Below are 16,834 nucleotides of genomic sequence, written 5' to 3'. Positions count from 1 at the left end.
GCATATCACGGGGGCTGTTCGATGCTAATGCAGAACGCCATAGGATGTTTTTCTGTTGGTTAAGGGCAGTCAGGTCAGGAGAGAACCAAGGGCTATATCTGTTCCTGGTTCTAAATTTCTTCAATGGGGCATGCTTATTCAAGATGGTGAGGAAGGCATTTAAAAAAAATGACCAGGCATCCTCTACTGACGGGATGAGATCAATATCCTTCCAGGATACCTCGGCCAGGTCGATTAGAAAGGCCTGCTCGCTGAAGTGTTTCAGGGAGCGTTTGACAGTGATGAGTGGAGGTCGTTTGACCGCTGACCCATTACGGATGCAGGCAATGAGGCAGTGATCGCTGAGATCTTGGTTGAAAACAGCAGAGGTGTATTTGGAGGGCAAGTTTGTTAGGATGATATCTATGAGGGTACCCGTGTTTACGGAATTGGGGTGGTACCTGGTAGGTTCATTGATAATTTGTGTGAGATTGAGGGCATCAAGCTTAGATTGTAGGGTGGCTGGGGTGTTGAGCATGTTCAAATTTAGGTCGCCTAGCAGCACGAGCTCTGAAGATAGATGGGGGGCAATCAGTTCACATATAGTGTCCAGAGCACAGCTGGGGGCAGAGGGTGGTCTATAGCAGGCGGCAACGGTGAGAGACTTGTTTTTAGAGAGGTGGATTTTTAAAAGTAGAAGTTCAAATTGTTTGGGAACAGACCTGGATAGTAAAACAGAACTCTGCAGGCAATCTTTGCAGTAGATTGCAACACCGCCCCCTTTGGCCATTCTATCTTGTCTGAAAATCTTGTAGTTGGGGATGAAAATGTCAGAATTTTTGGTGGTCTTTCTAAGCCAGGATTCAGACACGGCTAAAACATCAGGGTTGGCAGAGTGTGCTAAAGCAGTGAACAAAACAAACTTAGGGAGGAGGCTTCTAATGTTAACATGCATGAAGCCAAGGCTATTACGGTTACAGAAGTCATCAAAAGAGAGCGCCTGGGGAATAGGAGTGGAGCTAGGTACTGCAGGGCCTGGATTCACCTCTACATCACCAGAGGAACAGAGGAGGAGTAGGATAAGGGTACGGCTAAAAGCTATGAGAATTGGTCGTCTAGAACTTCTAGAGCAGAGAGTAAAAGGAAGTTTCTGGGGGCGATAAAATAGCTTAAAGGAATAATGTACAGACAAAGGTATGGTAGGATGTGAATACAGTGGAGGTAAACCTAGGTATTGAGTGATGATGAGAGAGATATTGTCTCTAGAAACATCATTGAAACCAGGTGATGTCATCGCATATGTGGGTGGTGGAACTGAGAGGTTGGATATGGTATAGTGAGCAGGGCTAGAGGCTCTACAGTGAAATAAGCCAATAAACACTAACCAGAACAACAATGGACAAGGCATATTTACATTAAGGAGAGGCATGCTTAATCGAGTGATCAATAAGGGTCCAGTGAGTAGAGGTTGGTTGGGGTCACGGCGATCCAGACAGCAGGCCGGGTAGATGGCTATCGGAAGCAAGATAGCATAGGATGGAGGTCTAATTGTAGATACCTCGTGCGTTTCCGTCGGTAGGTTAGTGGGGTTCCGTGTGGTAGAGGGGATCAATCCAAATTGGCAAAATAGATATAGTGACCCAAGAAAAAAAAAATAATAATAAATAATAATAATAATAATAATAATTGTCCGATATACTTATTCAGATAGCAGCCGATAAGACAGCTAACGATTAGCGGGCCCCAGATGAGCGTTCGGGTAACGTCGGGACGGGGGTGCCAGTTGGATAGCTCCCTCGGGCAGATAACGCCGCCAGTCAGTCGTGAAGGCCCGGTGGGGCTCCGTATCTGCAGCAACAACAACAACAACAAAAAACGGGTCCGGATAGGTGACTAGAAAAAAAATCCGGTGATGTGGTAGTGAAAAAGCAGTCCTATATGCTCTGGGTTGATATCCGCTTGCAGACTGGCAGGTATTGGCCCGAGCTGAAGCTGGCTGGTGTCCGAGTTAAGGGTGAAGACCGCAGCAGTGGCTAACTGACTACTAGCTAGTTATCTGGCTAGCTTCTGATTGGGGTTACGGTTCTAAAGTATAAAAGAAATAGCAGATCCGTACCACATTGGGTGAGGCGGAATGTATATTCAGTTCCTAAATTGAAAGTGAAATTAAAATATATACGAAATGCATACGAAAAAAAAACGAGGACTATTTACGCGGGACAAGACAAGACAAGACAAACACACGTCCGACTGCTACGCCATCTTGGTCCATAGAAGATGTGCAGGGACTCTGCTGTCCTAGTTTCAGGGGGAGGTTGGTTCCACCATGTGGGTGCCAGAACAGAGAAGAGCTTTGACTGGGCTGGGCATAGGAGTGGGAGGGCCAAGAGACCAGAGGTGGCAGAGCAGAGTACTCGGGTTGGGGTGTAGGGTTTGAACATAGCCTGAAGGTGTGGAGGGGCAGTTCCTCTTGCTGCTCCGTAGGCAAGTACTATGGTCTTGTAGTAGACAAGTACAATGGTCTCCTCCATCTCCTCCACCCCTCTGAAAAGGGAAGAAAAAGGGGGAAATCGAACAACACAACTTACAGGGTTTCTGGAAGAATTACACCTTCAATATCGGAAGATTAAGGTAGCTTCTCAGCCAGTGAGCTGTGAATCGATTGTGATAGATTCGACTCTCGATTCAGTGATCAAGTAAATGGTCTGTCAGAAGGAGGTTGCTCACCACCGACTCAGCAGGAAGTGAGATCACATATTGACGTATTCAACCCCGACTTAAGAAGTAAGTTCGCTCATAAAGTCTGGCTAAAGTAATGTCACACATTGGCATATTTAATCTTGATTTACTGCAAGTGGGAAGGTAGAGAATGAAGTCTAGCTAAAGACAAGACCATGTTATATACTTTAGGAAAACTGTACTCTCATAGCAACAGCACCAAAGATCATACTACCCCAATAGGCATAGATCCCAGCAGATATTTGGGGCATAGAATTATTCATCGTGTCGTCACAATTTACAGTACATGAAATCTCACCAGGCACAAGCTGTATACCCTACCGTACATACAGCTGGCATAGCCTACACACAATTTCCCTGGTACCGAACCAGGAAATGAAGGCCAATTGAGTGGAATTGGAGTGCTGTTAGTTGTTGACGTGAAAACTGTAAACACGTCTCTGTGTCTCGGGGTGTGTGATGGTGTTGTGTTTGTGGCGTCCTCTGTCTCTCTCTCTCCCAGACAATCTGCTTGGTCTATTCCCCTCTCTCGTCTTTATGGATAACAAGACATGCGTTAGGGTTACTAATACAACAGGCTGCTTATGCCTGTCAGTGTGGGTTGCTACTGATTGCAGGGTTATTCTTAGAGGCTGTTGGTAAGTGTGAGGCATTGAGTTAATGAGTCCCTATGATGGTGTGTGAACTGTATACAACACATTCAACAATCTAACATATCAACCTTGACCTGTTGTGATCTTTTATAACATGCTGTAGGCAGTGAGTTAAAGGGTCTCTGTGATGGTGCGTGCACTGTATATAACACTGTAACAAACAGCTATGTCAGGATGATCCGTCGTTTTCTTCTATAACGTGTTGTTTCTCTCTCTCGTTTAACACTACTTTGCGTTGTAATTCTTTCTGTCTCTCAGCAACAACAGCAGTAGGTCAATGTTCTTTTGATTCAATTTGCTTTGAACTTTACCTTGAAGTGTTGGTTCTGGAAGTGTATTTGGGGGACTGCAGTCTGGCCCCTCTGACATTTCCCCCAATAACAGCTAATCCATCGGCTTTCCTGTAAAAGCCTGCAAGCATTTAATGATCTGAAGGCAGCAACTCTGTTCCCACTCCTCACCTCTTTAGATGAAAGTGGAGAAGAGAGAAGAGAGGGAGCTGTAGTGGTGCTGGTGGTGATGGTTTAGGGGTTTGGGGGGGGGGGGTACGATGAAGGGGAATGAAGGGTAGAGTTGAGGGTTCTGAGAAGGACTCCCTTGGGATGAGCGTTATGGTGAGATGGCAGATCTGAAATTGTCTGGTCTGGGAGACAGCCTGTCCAAGTCCACATGTTGACTGCATGTCCACATGTTGATGCTTTGAAAAGGTAGCACACAAATGTCTTAAATGTTTGTACATGTGTGCGTGTGAACCTGCGTGTGTGTGTATTGTGGGGAGATAGCTAGCTAAAACCCCTAAATATTTCAAAGGACCACGAGTGGAAAAAAAAGGAAATATTTGGAATCTGGAGCACTCCTCCCGGAGGACTCAGAGAAAGAGGCCCCTTCTTCCCGGAACAACAGAAATAAAACCGTTTGATCTCCACCACACTCATTTTCAACAGTTTCCTGCTTTGCCCCCCACCCCCTTTGTTTATCACTAGGCTGAGTCTGGGGCTGGGGAGCGTTGCAGCCAGGCAGCAGCTAGTACCACATGGAGGTAAACAGCTAGAGTAAACATATTTATTCTGCAAACCCACAAAATGGTGGATCTCTTTCCACAGGAGACCACACTTTGTAGCTGTTTTCTCTCACACCTTCCCACTGTAATTAGCTTTATCATAGCAGAAAACAGAAAACAGCCCCTCTGCGTATTTAAACACCTGATAGCTGCTCATTTAAAACTATTTGTAATCATCATTAAAACCACACCAGACTATGATTGGGCTGTTACAATGGGCATCTAAAACCAAAGTCCCTCTGGAAAAAAGTACCACTAAATTACTATAATGTAGGCCTAAATGTAAATGTAACAAGGGGAGAGTTGATATTTATCTTACTATGTCAATGGCCCCCTATAACAGCTGGATTGGTACCTCAATAGAGGACGCAGGGCATGACAGAGCTGAGAGAGCCACAGCTGGATTTAAATCTACATCTATCCAACACAAGGCTGTTTTATCGCAATAACACTAGGGCCTGGAAGTTAACCAGATCTGCCCACATGGCCTATGGCTCCCAAGGTAAAAGCAGATCAAACACTTGAGCTTCGCTTGATTGATCCAGGCGCTCAAAGTATTTCATTGATCCAGGCGCTCAAAGTATTTCATTTATCCAGGCGCTCAAAGTATTTGATTGATCCAGGCGCTCAAAGTATTTCATTGATCCAGGTGCTCAAAGTATTTGATTGATCCAGGCGCTCAAATATTTCATTGATCCAGGCGCTCAAAGTATTTCATTGATCCAGGCGCTCAAAGTATTTAATTGATCCAGGCGCTCAAAGTATTTGATTGATCCAGGCGCTCAAAGTATTTGATTGATCCAGGCGCTCAAAGTATTTGATTGATCCAGGCGCTCAAAGTATTTCATTTATCCAGGCGCTCAAAGTATTTGATTTATCCAGGCACTCAAATTATTTGAAAGAAAACAAATACAGGTATACCTGTATTAGACCTCAGCTCTGTTGCTTAGTGAGTGTTTTGGAACTACTGTGCATGATAAGGAAGTAGGGAGGACATCTTTAGTGAACGTTTTGTCATCAGTCCACTGCTGCTTGGTTCATAATCAATAGCCAAATCTTTAATTGTGACCGGGGCTTAATGGGTCTAGATACAGTAGCAGCCACACTGGTGTCACGTTGTCCATTCTCCGTTCTGGCTACTCGCCTTATCAGTAACTGAGTTGGAGTCTTACACACACACACACACTACACACACACCTCGGCACCTTGCGTTTTCTGAGGCTTTTTTCCTTGTCACCAAGCAGCATGAACAGTCCCAATCATTAGCATTGATTTCCCTTTGAATAACCATAAAAAAAGCTCCTACGGCCATCCCTCGTCTCTCCCTGCCCTCTTCTCTCTCTCTCTTTCCACTCTCTGGGTCGTTCCACGAAAAGATTTGCATTTTGCGTCCCTTTGATATTTTATATAGCCATTTTTTTAAAGGCTGTTATATTAAAGGAAGTGCCATTTAATATAGACCACATGAAAAAAATATATCAATCAGATTTGTTTATATGAATAAAGACTTGCTAGAGTGCCAAACCTCAGCATTTTGACATGTCCCTATGTGCACTCTGTGACCTCTAGGAAGATTTTATTCCACTTAAATCCTAGATGTAAAGCCCTAGTTATTCGGTTGTTTCAACAAAGTCATTTCTAAAGAGTATTATTTATTTCATGTGATTAGTGTTTCATTTTAAGGAAGAAAAAAAACCTGTCTGTAACGCCCTGACCGTAGAGATCCTTTTTATGTCTCTATTTTGGTTGGTCAGGGCGTGAGTTTGGGCGGGCATTCTATGTCTGGTGTTCTATGTTGTCCTTGTTGTGTATTTCTGTGTGTTTGGCCTGGTATGGTTCTCAATCAGAGGCAGCTGTCTATCGTTGTCTCTGATTGAGAATCATACTTAGGTAGCCTGTTCCCACCTGTGTTTGTGGGTGGTTGTTTCCTGTGTTAGTGTTTGCACCATACGGGACTGTTTCGGTTGTTTGTTTGTGCTTTTGTTATTTTGTTCAGTGTTCTGTGGATTTATTAAATATTCTCATTATGGACACTTACCACGCTGCACATTGGTCCGATCCTTGCTACTCCTCCTCAGACGAAGAGGATATCCGTTACACTGTCCCTAATTTTAAGGTCAACCCTGTTACGTGAACTGAACTCTCATTATAATATGGTGAAACTATTCCTTTTAAAATATTTCCAAAAGAAAGATTGAACATCTAATAGTCAAATCATAGTGTAAAAACAGGTAAGCTGGTTACACTCTTTTTGGCAATTTTCTGGTGTTTTGTGGTAAACTGAGCAGCACATCCCTGGTCGCGCATAACGCGTTAACCCTGTTACCCATAGATAGACACGTTAGATTTTTTTTTACAATTAAATGTTTTGGGTGAAGCGTGCATTCAAGTGCCCCTCCCTGTTGCACACAACAAGCTTCCATTCCCCCTGTCACGAGGGGATTTATGGCTGGTTGAGGATGAAATTGTCAACCCTGTTACGGTCAATCCTGTTACATAATTTGGCACTCAATTGGCACTTACTGTGGTACTTTTGTTTATTTACCACTTGAGATGGGCAAACATGTTTTTTATGAAGTTGTGCTCTTCATGACAAAATATAACATTTGATTAAATTTTTTTTTTTTAAATCAAGTTACACCACCCAAAAGGTACTCATTTTGTGGAATGACTGCTCTATTTATCTATCTTCTCAATCTATATTTTTCTCTCCCCTCTCACTCTCTTCCTCCATCTCTCCTTTTTATCCCCTCTCTGTCTCCTTTATCTCCCCTTCTCCCCCCTCCCCCCTCCATCCTCCTCTCCCTCCTCTCTCTGAATCTTCATTCTGAGCGGTAGGTGTGCTGGTTTAATTGCTCACAGCGATAGAAGACTCTGTCCCAAATGGCACCCTATTCCCTATATAGTGCACTACTTTTGAACAGGGCCCATAAGGCTCTGGTCAGAAGTAGTGCCTTATAAGGGAATAGGGTGCCATTTGGGATACAGAGGTAGAGGTTATCAGCTTCCTGGCAGAGAGAGGCTGCATAATAAACCACCAGCACAGGGGCCACTTAGGGGACAATTAAAACAGGAAACGGGGCTTGCGTTTGTTTGGGAAGAGGTGGGAGAGGAGGGCAAAGAGAGACAGAGGGGAGGAGGGCAGAGAGAGATAAGAAGAGGTGGTCAACGTGTGCTTGGGTGAATGAGGTGAGTCATTGGGTGAGACGTGGGGTGATGAAAGGTAATAGGTAATAGGTTGTTGATCACGTAGAGAGAGGTTTGGCCCCGGGTAAGCCTGAGGCCCCTGGCTTTAATGATACTCATTTACATCATCTCACTCTCTGACGCATCCAGAGGGTGCACACACATACACATATGTGCGCAAACACACACACAGACTCACACACACATTAGCAGCAGCAACACACGCACCTGCACACACACACACCACAGTCATGAATATGGCTCAAAGTTGGATTTGAAGGGGACAGTAAGTCAATGAGTGGATTGATTTTCTTTCTGTTCATGACTTTGCTGCAAGGTGTTTTTTTGCCTTGGACAATTTTTAGTGTGCGTCCTGAACCAGACTGACTGACAGATAAAATCTCCATCATCAGTGTGTGTGTGTGTGTGTGTGTGCGTGTGTGTGCCAGTAACAACAAGCTCTGGCCACAAGATGAACCATCACTGCCCCAATGTGACACGGATTGGTCTATTAATCATCTCCAGACCCATGGCCAGCTATATCCACAACCCAGACCTGTGATACCTGGAGGGAAGTCATACTGGACAACAAGAGATCCCAAAGGAAGAAATGTGAGTGCGTGTGCTTGCTTGCCTGCTTGCATGCTTGCTTGTGTTTGTCTGTGTGTGTGTTTGCGCATGTCCATGTAGGTGCACGTGTGTGTGTGTGTGTGTGTGTGTGTGTGTGTGTGTGTGTGTGTATGCCATGAGTCACTTCTCTATGTTCCTTCATTTTTTCTATGGTTGTGTTATGACACAGCATTGTCAAAGTGGATGTGTGAGGGTGGTTGTGTTGAACAGCATTATCTATGTGGCTGTGTCAAGGTGGTTGTGTTGAACAGCATTGTCTATGTGGCTGTGTCAAGGTGGTTGTGTTGAACAGCATTGTCTATGTGGCTGTGTCAAGGTGGTTGTGTTGAACAGCATTATCTATGTGGCTGTGTCAAGGTGGTTGTGTTGAACAGCATTGTCTATGTGGCTGTGTCAAGGTGGTTGTGTTGAATAGCATTGTCTATGTGTCTGTGTCAAGGTGGTTGTGTTGTGACAGCATTGTCTATGTGGCTGTGTCAAGTTGGTTGTGTTGAACAGCATTGTCTATGTGTCTGTGTCAAGGTGGTTGTGTTGTGACAGCATTGTCTATGTGGCTGTGTCAAGGTGGTTGTGATGTGACAGCATTGTCTAGGTGGCTGTGTCAAGTTGGTTGTGTTGAACAGCATTGTCTATGTGTCTGTGTCAAGGTGGTTGTGTTGTGACAGCATTGTCTATGTGGCTGTGTCAAGGTGGTTGTGTTGTGACAGCATTGTCTATGTGGCTGTGTCAAGGTGGTTGTGATGTGACAGCATTGTCTATGTGGCTGTGTCAAGGTGGTTGTGTTGAACAGCATTGTCTATGTGGCTGTGTCAAGTTGGTTGTGTTGAACAGCATTGTCTATGTGGCTGTGTCAAGGTGGTTGTGTTGTGACAGCATTGTCTATGTGTCTGTGTCAAGGTGGTTGTGTTGTGACAGCATTGTCTATGTGGCTGTGTCAAGGTGGTTGTGATGTGACAGCATTGTCTATGTGGCTGTGTCAAGGTGGTTGTGTTGTGACAGCATTGTCTATGTGGCTGTGTCAAGGTGGTTGTGTTGTGACAGCATTGTCTATGTGGCTGTGTCAAGGTGGTTGTGTTGAACAGCATTGTCTATGTGTCTGTGTCAAGGTGGTTGTGTTGTGACAGCATTGTCTATGTGGCTGTGTCAAGGTGGTTGTGTTGTGACAGCATTGTCTATGTGTCTGTGTCAAGGTGGTTGTGTTGTGACAGCATTGTCTATGTGGCTGTGTCAAGGTGGTTGTGTTGTGACAGCATTGTCTAGGTGGCTGTGTCAAGGTGGTTGTGTTGTGACAGCATTGTCTATGTGGCTGTGTCAAGGTGGTTGTGTTGTGACAGCATTGTCTATGTGGCTGTGTCAAGGTAGTTGTGTTGAACAGCGTCAATCCTTCTGTGCTGCTGTCAGATGACTGGAGCTGTCCCATACGTCCAACGGGGTTGATGACCGCAGACCACGTGTAACCACATCAGGCCAGGACCTCCACATCAGGCTTCTTCCCCTGCGGAGTCGTCTGAGACCAGCCACCTGGACAGCTGATGAAACTGAGGAGTATTTATGTCTGTAATAAAGCCCTTTTGTAGAGAAAATTCTGATTGGCTGGGCCTGGCTCCCCAGTTGGTGGGCCTATGCCCTCATGCCCAGTCATGTGAAATCCATATATTAGGGCCTAATGAATTTATTTCAATTGACTGATTTTCTCATATGAACTATAACTCAGTAACCACCTTTCTAGCCCAGGGTTTCCGCTAGAAGAACACCCACAACATTCCGCTGAAAAGGCAGCGCGCGAAATTCAAAAATATTTTTTTTGAAATATGTAACTTTCACACATTAACAAGTCCAATACAGCAAATGAAAGATAAACATCTTGTTAATCTACCCATGGTGTTCGATTTCAAAAATGATTTACAGCGAAAACACAACATATGATTATGTTAGGTCAGAGCCAAGTCACAAACACACACAGCCATTTTTTCAGCCAACGATAGGAGTTACAAAATGCAGAAATATAGATAAAATTAATCACTAACCTTTGATTATCTTCATCAGATGACACTCATAGGACATCATGTTATACATGTATTGTGTGTTTTGTTCGATAATGTGCATATATATAAAGCAATCTCAGTTTACATTGGCGCGTTACGTGCAGTAATGTTTTGATTCCAAAACATCCGGTGATTTTGCAGAAATATTCATAATAAACATTGATAAAAGATGCAAGTGTTATTCACAGAATTAAAGATAAACTTATCCTCTATCCAACCGCTGTGTCAGATTTTTTTTTAAATGTACGGAAAAAGAATAATCTGAGAACGGCACTCAGAACCCAAAATAGCCAAAGAAATATCCGTCATTTTGGCGTCAACAGAGGCTACAAAAGACACTATAAATATTCACTTACCTTTGAATATCTTCATCAGAAGGCAGTCCCAGAAATCCCAGTTCGACAATAAATGACTGATTTGTTCCATAAAGTTCCATAAAGCCCATCATTTAGCCACTTGTTGTTAGCATGTTCAGCCCAGTAATCCATCTTCATGAGGCACGAGCAATTCCTCCAGACAAAAACTAAAAAAGTTCCGTTACAGGTCGTAGAAACAAGTCAAATGATGTATGCAATCCATATTTAGGATGTTTTTTAACATTAATCATCAATAAGGTTCCAACCGGAGAATTTCATTGTCTGAAGAAAAGCATTGGAACGAGAGCATACTCTCTCGTGACCGCGCATAATGAGACCGAGGCTTTCTGCAGACCACTCAGTAAAAGAGCTCCTATGAGCCCCTCCTTTATAGTAGAATCCTACAACCAGTATCTAAAGACGGTGACATCTTGTGGAAGCCCTAGGAAGTGCATGCACATCCATAACTAACAGGGATTTCAATAGGCACTGTTTTGAAAATCGATATCTCACTTCCTGTTTGGATTTCTTCTCAGGTTCATACTCACAGACATAATTCAAACAGTTTTAGAAACGTCAGAGTGTTTTCTATCCAACAGTAATAATAATATGCATATATTACCATGTGGGACAGAGTAGGAGGCAGTTCAGTTTGGGCACGCAATTCATCCAAAGTGAAAATGCTGCCCCCTATCCCTAACAGGTTTAAATTGTTGCATGTAATTTATATTTTTGTTCAGTATACATATTGCCAAAGCCTACTTTGGAGATTTGGTGATTAATTTACAATATTAACATAATTAAAACAATAATAATCAAGATTGTCAACGGGACAATCAGTAACAACAATAACCATGGGTAAAAATAACCATATCATGGACAATAACAGTCATAGAGGACATGTGCAGGTTGGTTGGTCTGTCAGACACTGTTCCTCATCTACTGGCAGGCAGCAATGTAGTGCATTGCCAACCCACAGCTTTCTGCGTCTTCCCCCAACAGGACGGGTAGCCTGTTCTCTTCAGATAGGTCTTTGAAACCTTGAATAAGGGTCTCAAATTTCGGGAAATTACACTCTAAATTGTTTTATATTTTTTACATTTTGTCAGGAAATGCACCTCTGTCTCAGGTTCTGCTGTGGTGCAGTGGTTGCACAGCTTTTCTTCTACAGGGAGCCAGGTTTTCCTGTTTGTACCCTTCTCAATGGCAGAGGGGGTCAATGTATTATACATGTTTCCAAAACTTAAATGCTCTATTTCTAGTTTTTAGTTTTTGTGGATATCTTCTTCTTTTTCACTGGGAAAGAAATAGTGCCCAAATTAAACGGCCTCGTACTCTGTTCTAGATCATATGATATGCATATTATTATTACTATTGGATAGAAAACACTATGAAGTTTCTAAAACTGTTTGAATTATATCTGTGAGTAAAACAAAACTCATTTGGCAGGCAAAGTTCCAAACAGGAAGTGAAAATTCTGAAATGGGTCTCTGTGACAGGCCTTGCCTATTCAATTGCCTTGTATTTATGGATCTGTATGCACTTCATACGCCTTCCACTAGATTTCAACAGGCTGTAGAACGTTGAATGAGGTGTCTAGCCTGATGTGGGACCGAATGAGAGCTTTTGGAGTGACAGGTCAGCCATTTTGGCAGTATTTTGCTACGGAGTTGGGAACGCCATATCTTTGTCTGCAATGCGTTAGGTAGACACGAATAAATGCTCCGTCTGGGACGTTATTGGATACATACGAGAAAAACATACTAAAGATGGATTCTCAACTGAGTTTGACCAGTTTATTCGACTTTTATTATCAGTTTTTGAATTTTTCGTTCCATGCGCCAAACGTTGATGGACACTTGAGCTCCACCATGCTAGGCAAAGTTGCTAATTCGACAGAAGAAATGGACATTCTAAAACAAAACAACGATTTATTGTGGAACTAGGACTCCTTGCACTGCATTCTGATGAAAGATCATCAAAGGTAAGAGAATATTTATGATATTATTTCGTATTTTTGTGGAATATGTTGACTCCAACATGGCGGAGAATGGCTGAGCGCTGTCTCAGATTATTGCATGCTGTGCTTTGTACTAAAGTTATTTTTTTTAAATCTAACACAGCGGTTGCATTAAGAACCAGTGTATCTTTCATTTGCTGTACAACATGTATTTTTCAGCAAAGTTTATGATGAGTTTTTCTGTTAGATTACGTCGCTGTCTAAAATTTCTCCCGACATTTTGGTTTTATTTGTGACAATGGCTGCGTTGTAAAACCCAGATTTGTAGCTATAAATATGCACATTTTCGAACAAAACATAAATGTATTGTATAACATGATGTCATAAGACTGTCATCTGATGAAGTTGTTCAAAGGTTAGTGATTAATTTTATCTCTATTCGTGTGTTTTGTGAAAGCTATGTTTGCGGTGAAAAAATGGCGTTGTGTGTTTGGCTATTGTGGTGAGCTAACATAAATACAGTGGGGCAAAAAAGTATTTAGTCAGCCACCAATTGTGCAAGTTCTCCCACTTAAAAAGATGAGAGAGGCCTGTAATTTTCATCATAGGTACACTTCATTTATGACAGACAAAATGAGAAAACAAAATCCAGAAAATCACATTGTAGGATTTTTAATTTATTTATTTGCAAATTATGGTGGAAAATAAGTATTTGGTCACCTACAAACAAGCAAGATTTCTGGCTCTCACAGACCTGTAACTTCTTCTTTAAGAGGCTCCTCTGTCCTCCACTCGTTACCTGTATTAATGGCACCTGTTTGAACTTGTTATCTGTATAAAAGACACCTGTCCACAACCTCAAACAGTCACACTCCAAACTCCACTATGGCCAAGACCAAAGAGCTGTCAAAGGACACCAGAAACAAAATTGTAGACCTGCACCAGGCTGGGAAGACTGAATCTGCAATAGGTAAGCAGCTTGGTTTGAAGAAATCAACTGTGGGAGCAATTATTAGGAAATGGAAGACATATAAGACCACTGATAATCTCCCTCGATCTGGGGCTCCACGCAAGATCTCACCCCGTGGGGTCAAAATGATCACAAGAACGGTGAGCAAAAATCCCAGAACCACACGGGGGGACCTAGTGAATGACCTGCAGAGAGCTGGGATCAAAGTAACAAAGCCTACCATCAGTAACACACTACGCCGCCAGGGACTCAAATCCTGCAGTGCCAGACGTGTCCCCCTGCTTAACTTTTACTGCCTCAGAAACCCGGATCCGGGAGCACCCCCCACCCCCCACACACTGATTAGCATAGATAGCATAGCTTCAGAAGTAGATAGTAGCATCTAAATATCATTAAATCACAAGTCCAAGACACCAGATGAAAGATACAGATCTTGTGAATAAAGCCACCATTTCAGATTTTTAAAATGTTTTACAGGGAAGACAAAATATGTAAATCTATTAGCTAAACACGTTAGCAAAATACACCACTATTCTAACTCCATCAGTTTCTTACTCCTTCAGGTGCTATCACCAATTCGGCTCAACTAAGATATTGATAGCCAATAACCTATAAAAAAAACCATCAGATGACAGTCTGATAACATATTCATGGTATAGGATAGTTTTTGTTAGAAAAAAGTGCATATTTCAGGTAGAAATCACAGTTTACAATTGCACCGACCATCACAAATCCACTAGAATTACTAGATAGAGCAACGTGTATGACCAATTTACTCATCATAAAACATTTCATAAGAATAGACAAAGCATAGCAATGGAAAGACCCAGATCTTGTGATTCCAGACAATATTTCAGATTTTCTAAGCGTTTTACAGCGAAAACACAATAAATCGATAAGTTAGCATACTACATGTGAAAACGTTACCAGAGCATCGATTCCAGCCAAAGAGCGCTATAACGTAATCACCGCCAAAAGATATTAATTTTTTCACTAACCTTCTCAGAATTCTTCCGATGACACTCCTGTAACATCATTTTACAACATACATATACAGTTTGTTCGAAAAGGTGCATATTTAGCCATACAAAACCGTGGTTACACAATGAAAATACTAGGAAATCAAGCCTCAATATGTCTGACGTCATCTATCAGAGTGATCTAGTTTAATTAAAAGCTAATCATATACTTGACTAAAAAATACAGGGTTGACAGGAATCGAAAGACAAATTAGTTCTTAATGCAACCGCTGATTTACATTTTTAAAATTATCCTTACTTTTCAATACAGGGTTGGCCAAGTGAAGCTATACAAAACAAAATGGCGAAAAATGCGTTTAAAATATTTCGACAGAAACACGGTTTATCATATTAAATATTGCTTACTTTGAGCTGATCTTCCATCATATTCTTGGGCAATGTATCCTTTCTATGTTATAAACGTCTTTTGGTCGATAGATGTCCTCTGTCCTTCGAAATGTCCACTAACAACGACCGAGACCGCGAAACGTTCCCAAAGCTAGAAAGTGCACGACAAATAAATTCCTCAGAATCGCACTAAACGGATATAAATTGCTATAAAACGTTTCAAATTAACTACATTATGATGTTTTTAACAACTATAACGACTGAAAACATGACCGGAGAAATATAGCTGGTTAGAAAACGATTTGGAACGAGACAGGTCCGATGGCCTTCACGCTTGAGGCGCACGTTGAGAAAGAGGGGTCTCTGTACATTTTTGTCATTTATAATGGCTGTGAACGTCCCATCGAGTTCATTGAAAACGTGATGACGTACAGACACCCAGAGGAAGACGTAGGTAGTGTCGGTTTCTTCATAGCATTCACTGTGGCCTTATAAACAGACCCCAGATCAGAGGTAAAAATTTCTGAAATCTGAACCCTGTCATGAAAAGTGCTGTAAAAATTGTTCTGTACCACTCAGAGACAAAATTTCAACTCCTATAGAAACTATAGACTGTTTTCTATCCAATAATAACAATAATATGCATATTGTACGATCAAGAATTTAGCACGAGGCAGTTTAATTTGGAAATGTAAAAAAAAAAATAATGCTAACAGCTCCCCCTATTGACAAAAGGTTAAGCCAGTACATGTCCAGGCCCGTCTGAAGATTGCTAGAGAGCATTTTGATGATCCAGAAGAAGATTGGGAGAATGTCATTGGGAGAATGCCCTTACCTTTGAGAATGGTCAGATGAAACCAAAATATAACTTTTTGGTAAAAACTGAACTCGTCGTGTTTGGAGGACAAAGAATGCTGAGTTGCATCCAAAGAACACCATACCTACTGTGAAGCATGGGGGTGGAAACATCATGCTTTGGGGCTGTTTTTCTGCAAAGGGACCAGGACGACTGATCCGTGTAAAGGAAAGAATGAATGGGGCCATGTATCGTGAGATTTTGAGTGAAAACCTCCTTCCATCAGCAAGGGCATTAAAGATGAAACGTGGCTGGGTCTTTCAGCATGACAATGATCCCAAACACACCGCCCGGGCAACGAAGAAGTGGCTTTGTAAGAAGCATTTCAAGGTCCTGGAGTGGCCTAGCCAGTCTCCAGATCTCAACCCCATAGAAAATCTTTGGAGGGAGTTGAAAGTCCGTGTTGCCCAGCAACAGCCCCAAAACATCACTGCTCTAGAGGAGATCTGCATGGAGGAATGGGCCAAAATACCAGCAACAGTGTGTGAAAACCTTGTAAAGACTTACAGAAAACGTTTGACATCTGTCATTGCCAACAAAGGGTATATAACAAAGTATTGAGATAAACTTTTGTTATTGACCAAATACTTATTTTCCACCATAATTTGCAAATTAATTAATAAAAAATCCTACAACGTGATTTTCTGGATTTATTTTTCTCATTTTGTCTGTCATCGTTGAAGTGTACCTATGATGAAAATTACAGGCCTCTCTCATCTTTTTAAGTGGGAGAACTTGCACAATTGGTGGCTGACTAAATACTTTTTTGCCCCACTGTATATATTGTGTTTTCGCTGTAAAACACTTAAAAAATCTGAAATATTGGCTGGATTCATAAGATGTTTATCTTTCATTTGCTGTACAACATGTATTTTTCATAAAAGTTTTATGATGAGTATTTATTTATTTCACGTTGCTCTCTGTAATTATTCTGGCTGTTTTGGTGCTATTTGTGACGATGGCTGCAATGTAAAACTATGATTTATACCTCAAATATGCACATTTTCGAACAAAACATAAATTTATTGTATAA

The sequence above is a fragment of the Salvelinus alpinus genome, chromosome 18, assembly GCF_045679555.1.
Source record: "Salvelinus alpinus chromosome 18, SLU_Salpinus.1, whole genome shotgun sequence".
Classification (NCBI taxonomy): Eukaryota; Metazoa; Chordata; class Actinopteri; order Salmoniformes; family Salmonidae; genus Salvelinus; species Salvelinus alpinus.
This window is presented reverse-complemented; position numbering follows the sequence as displayed.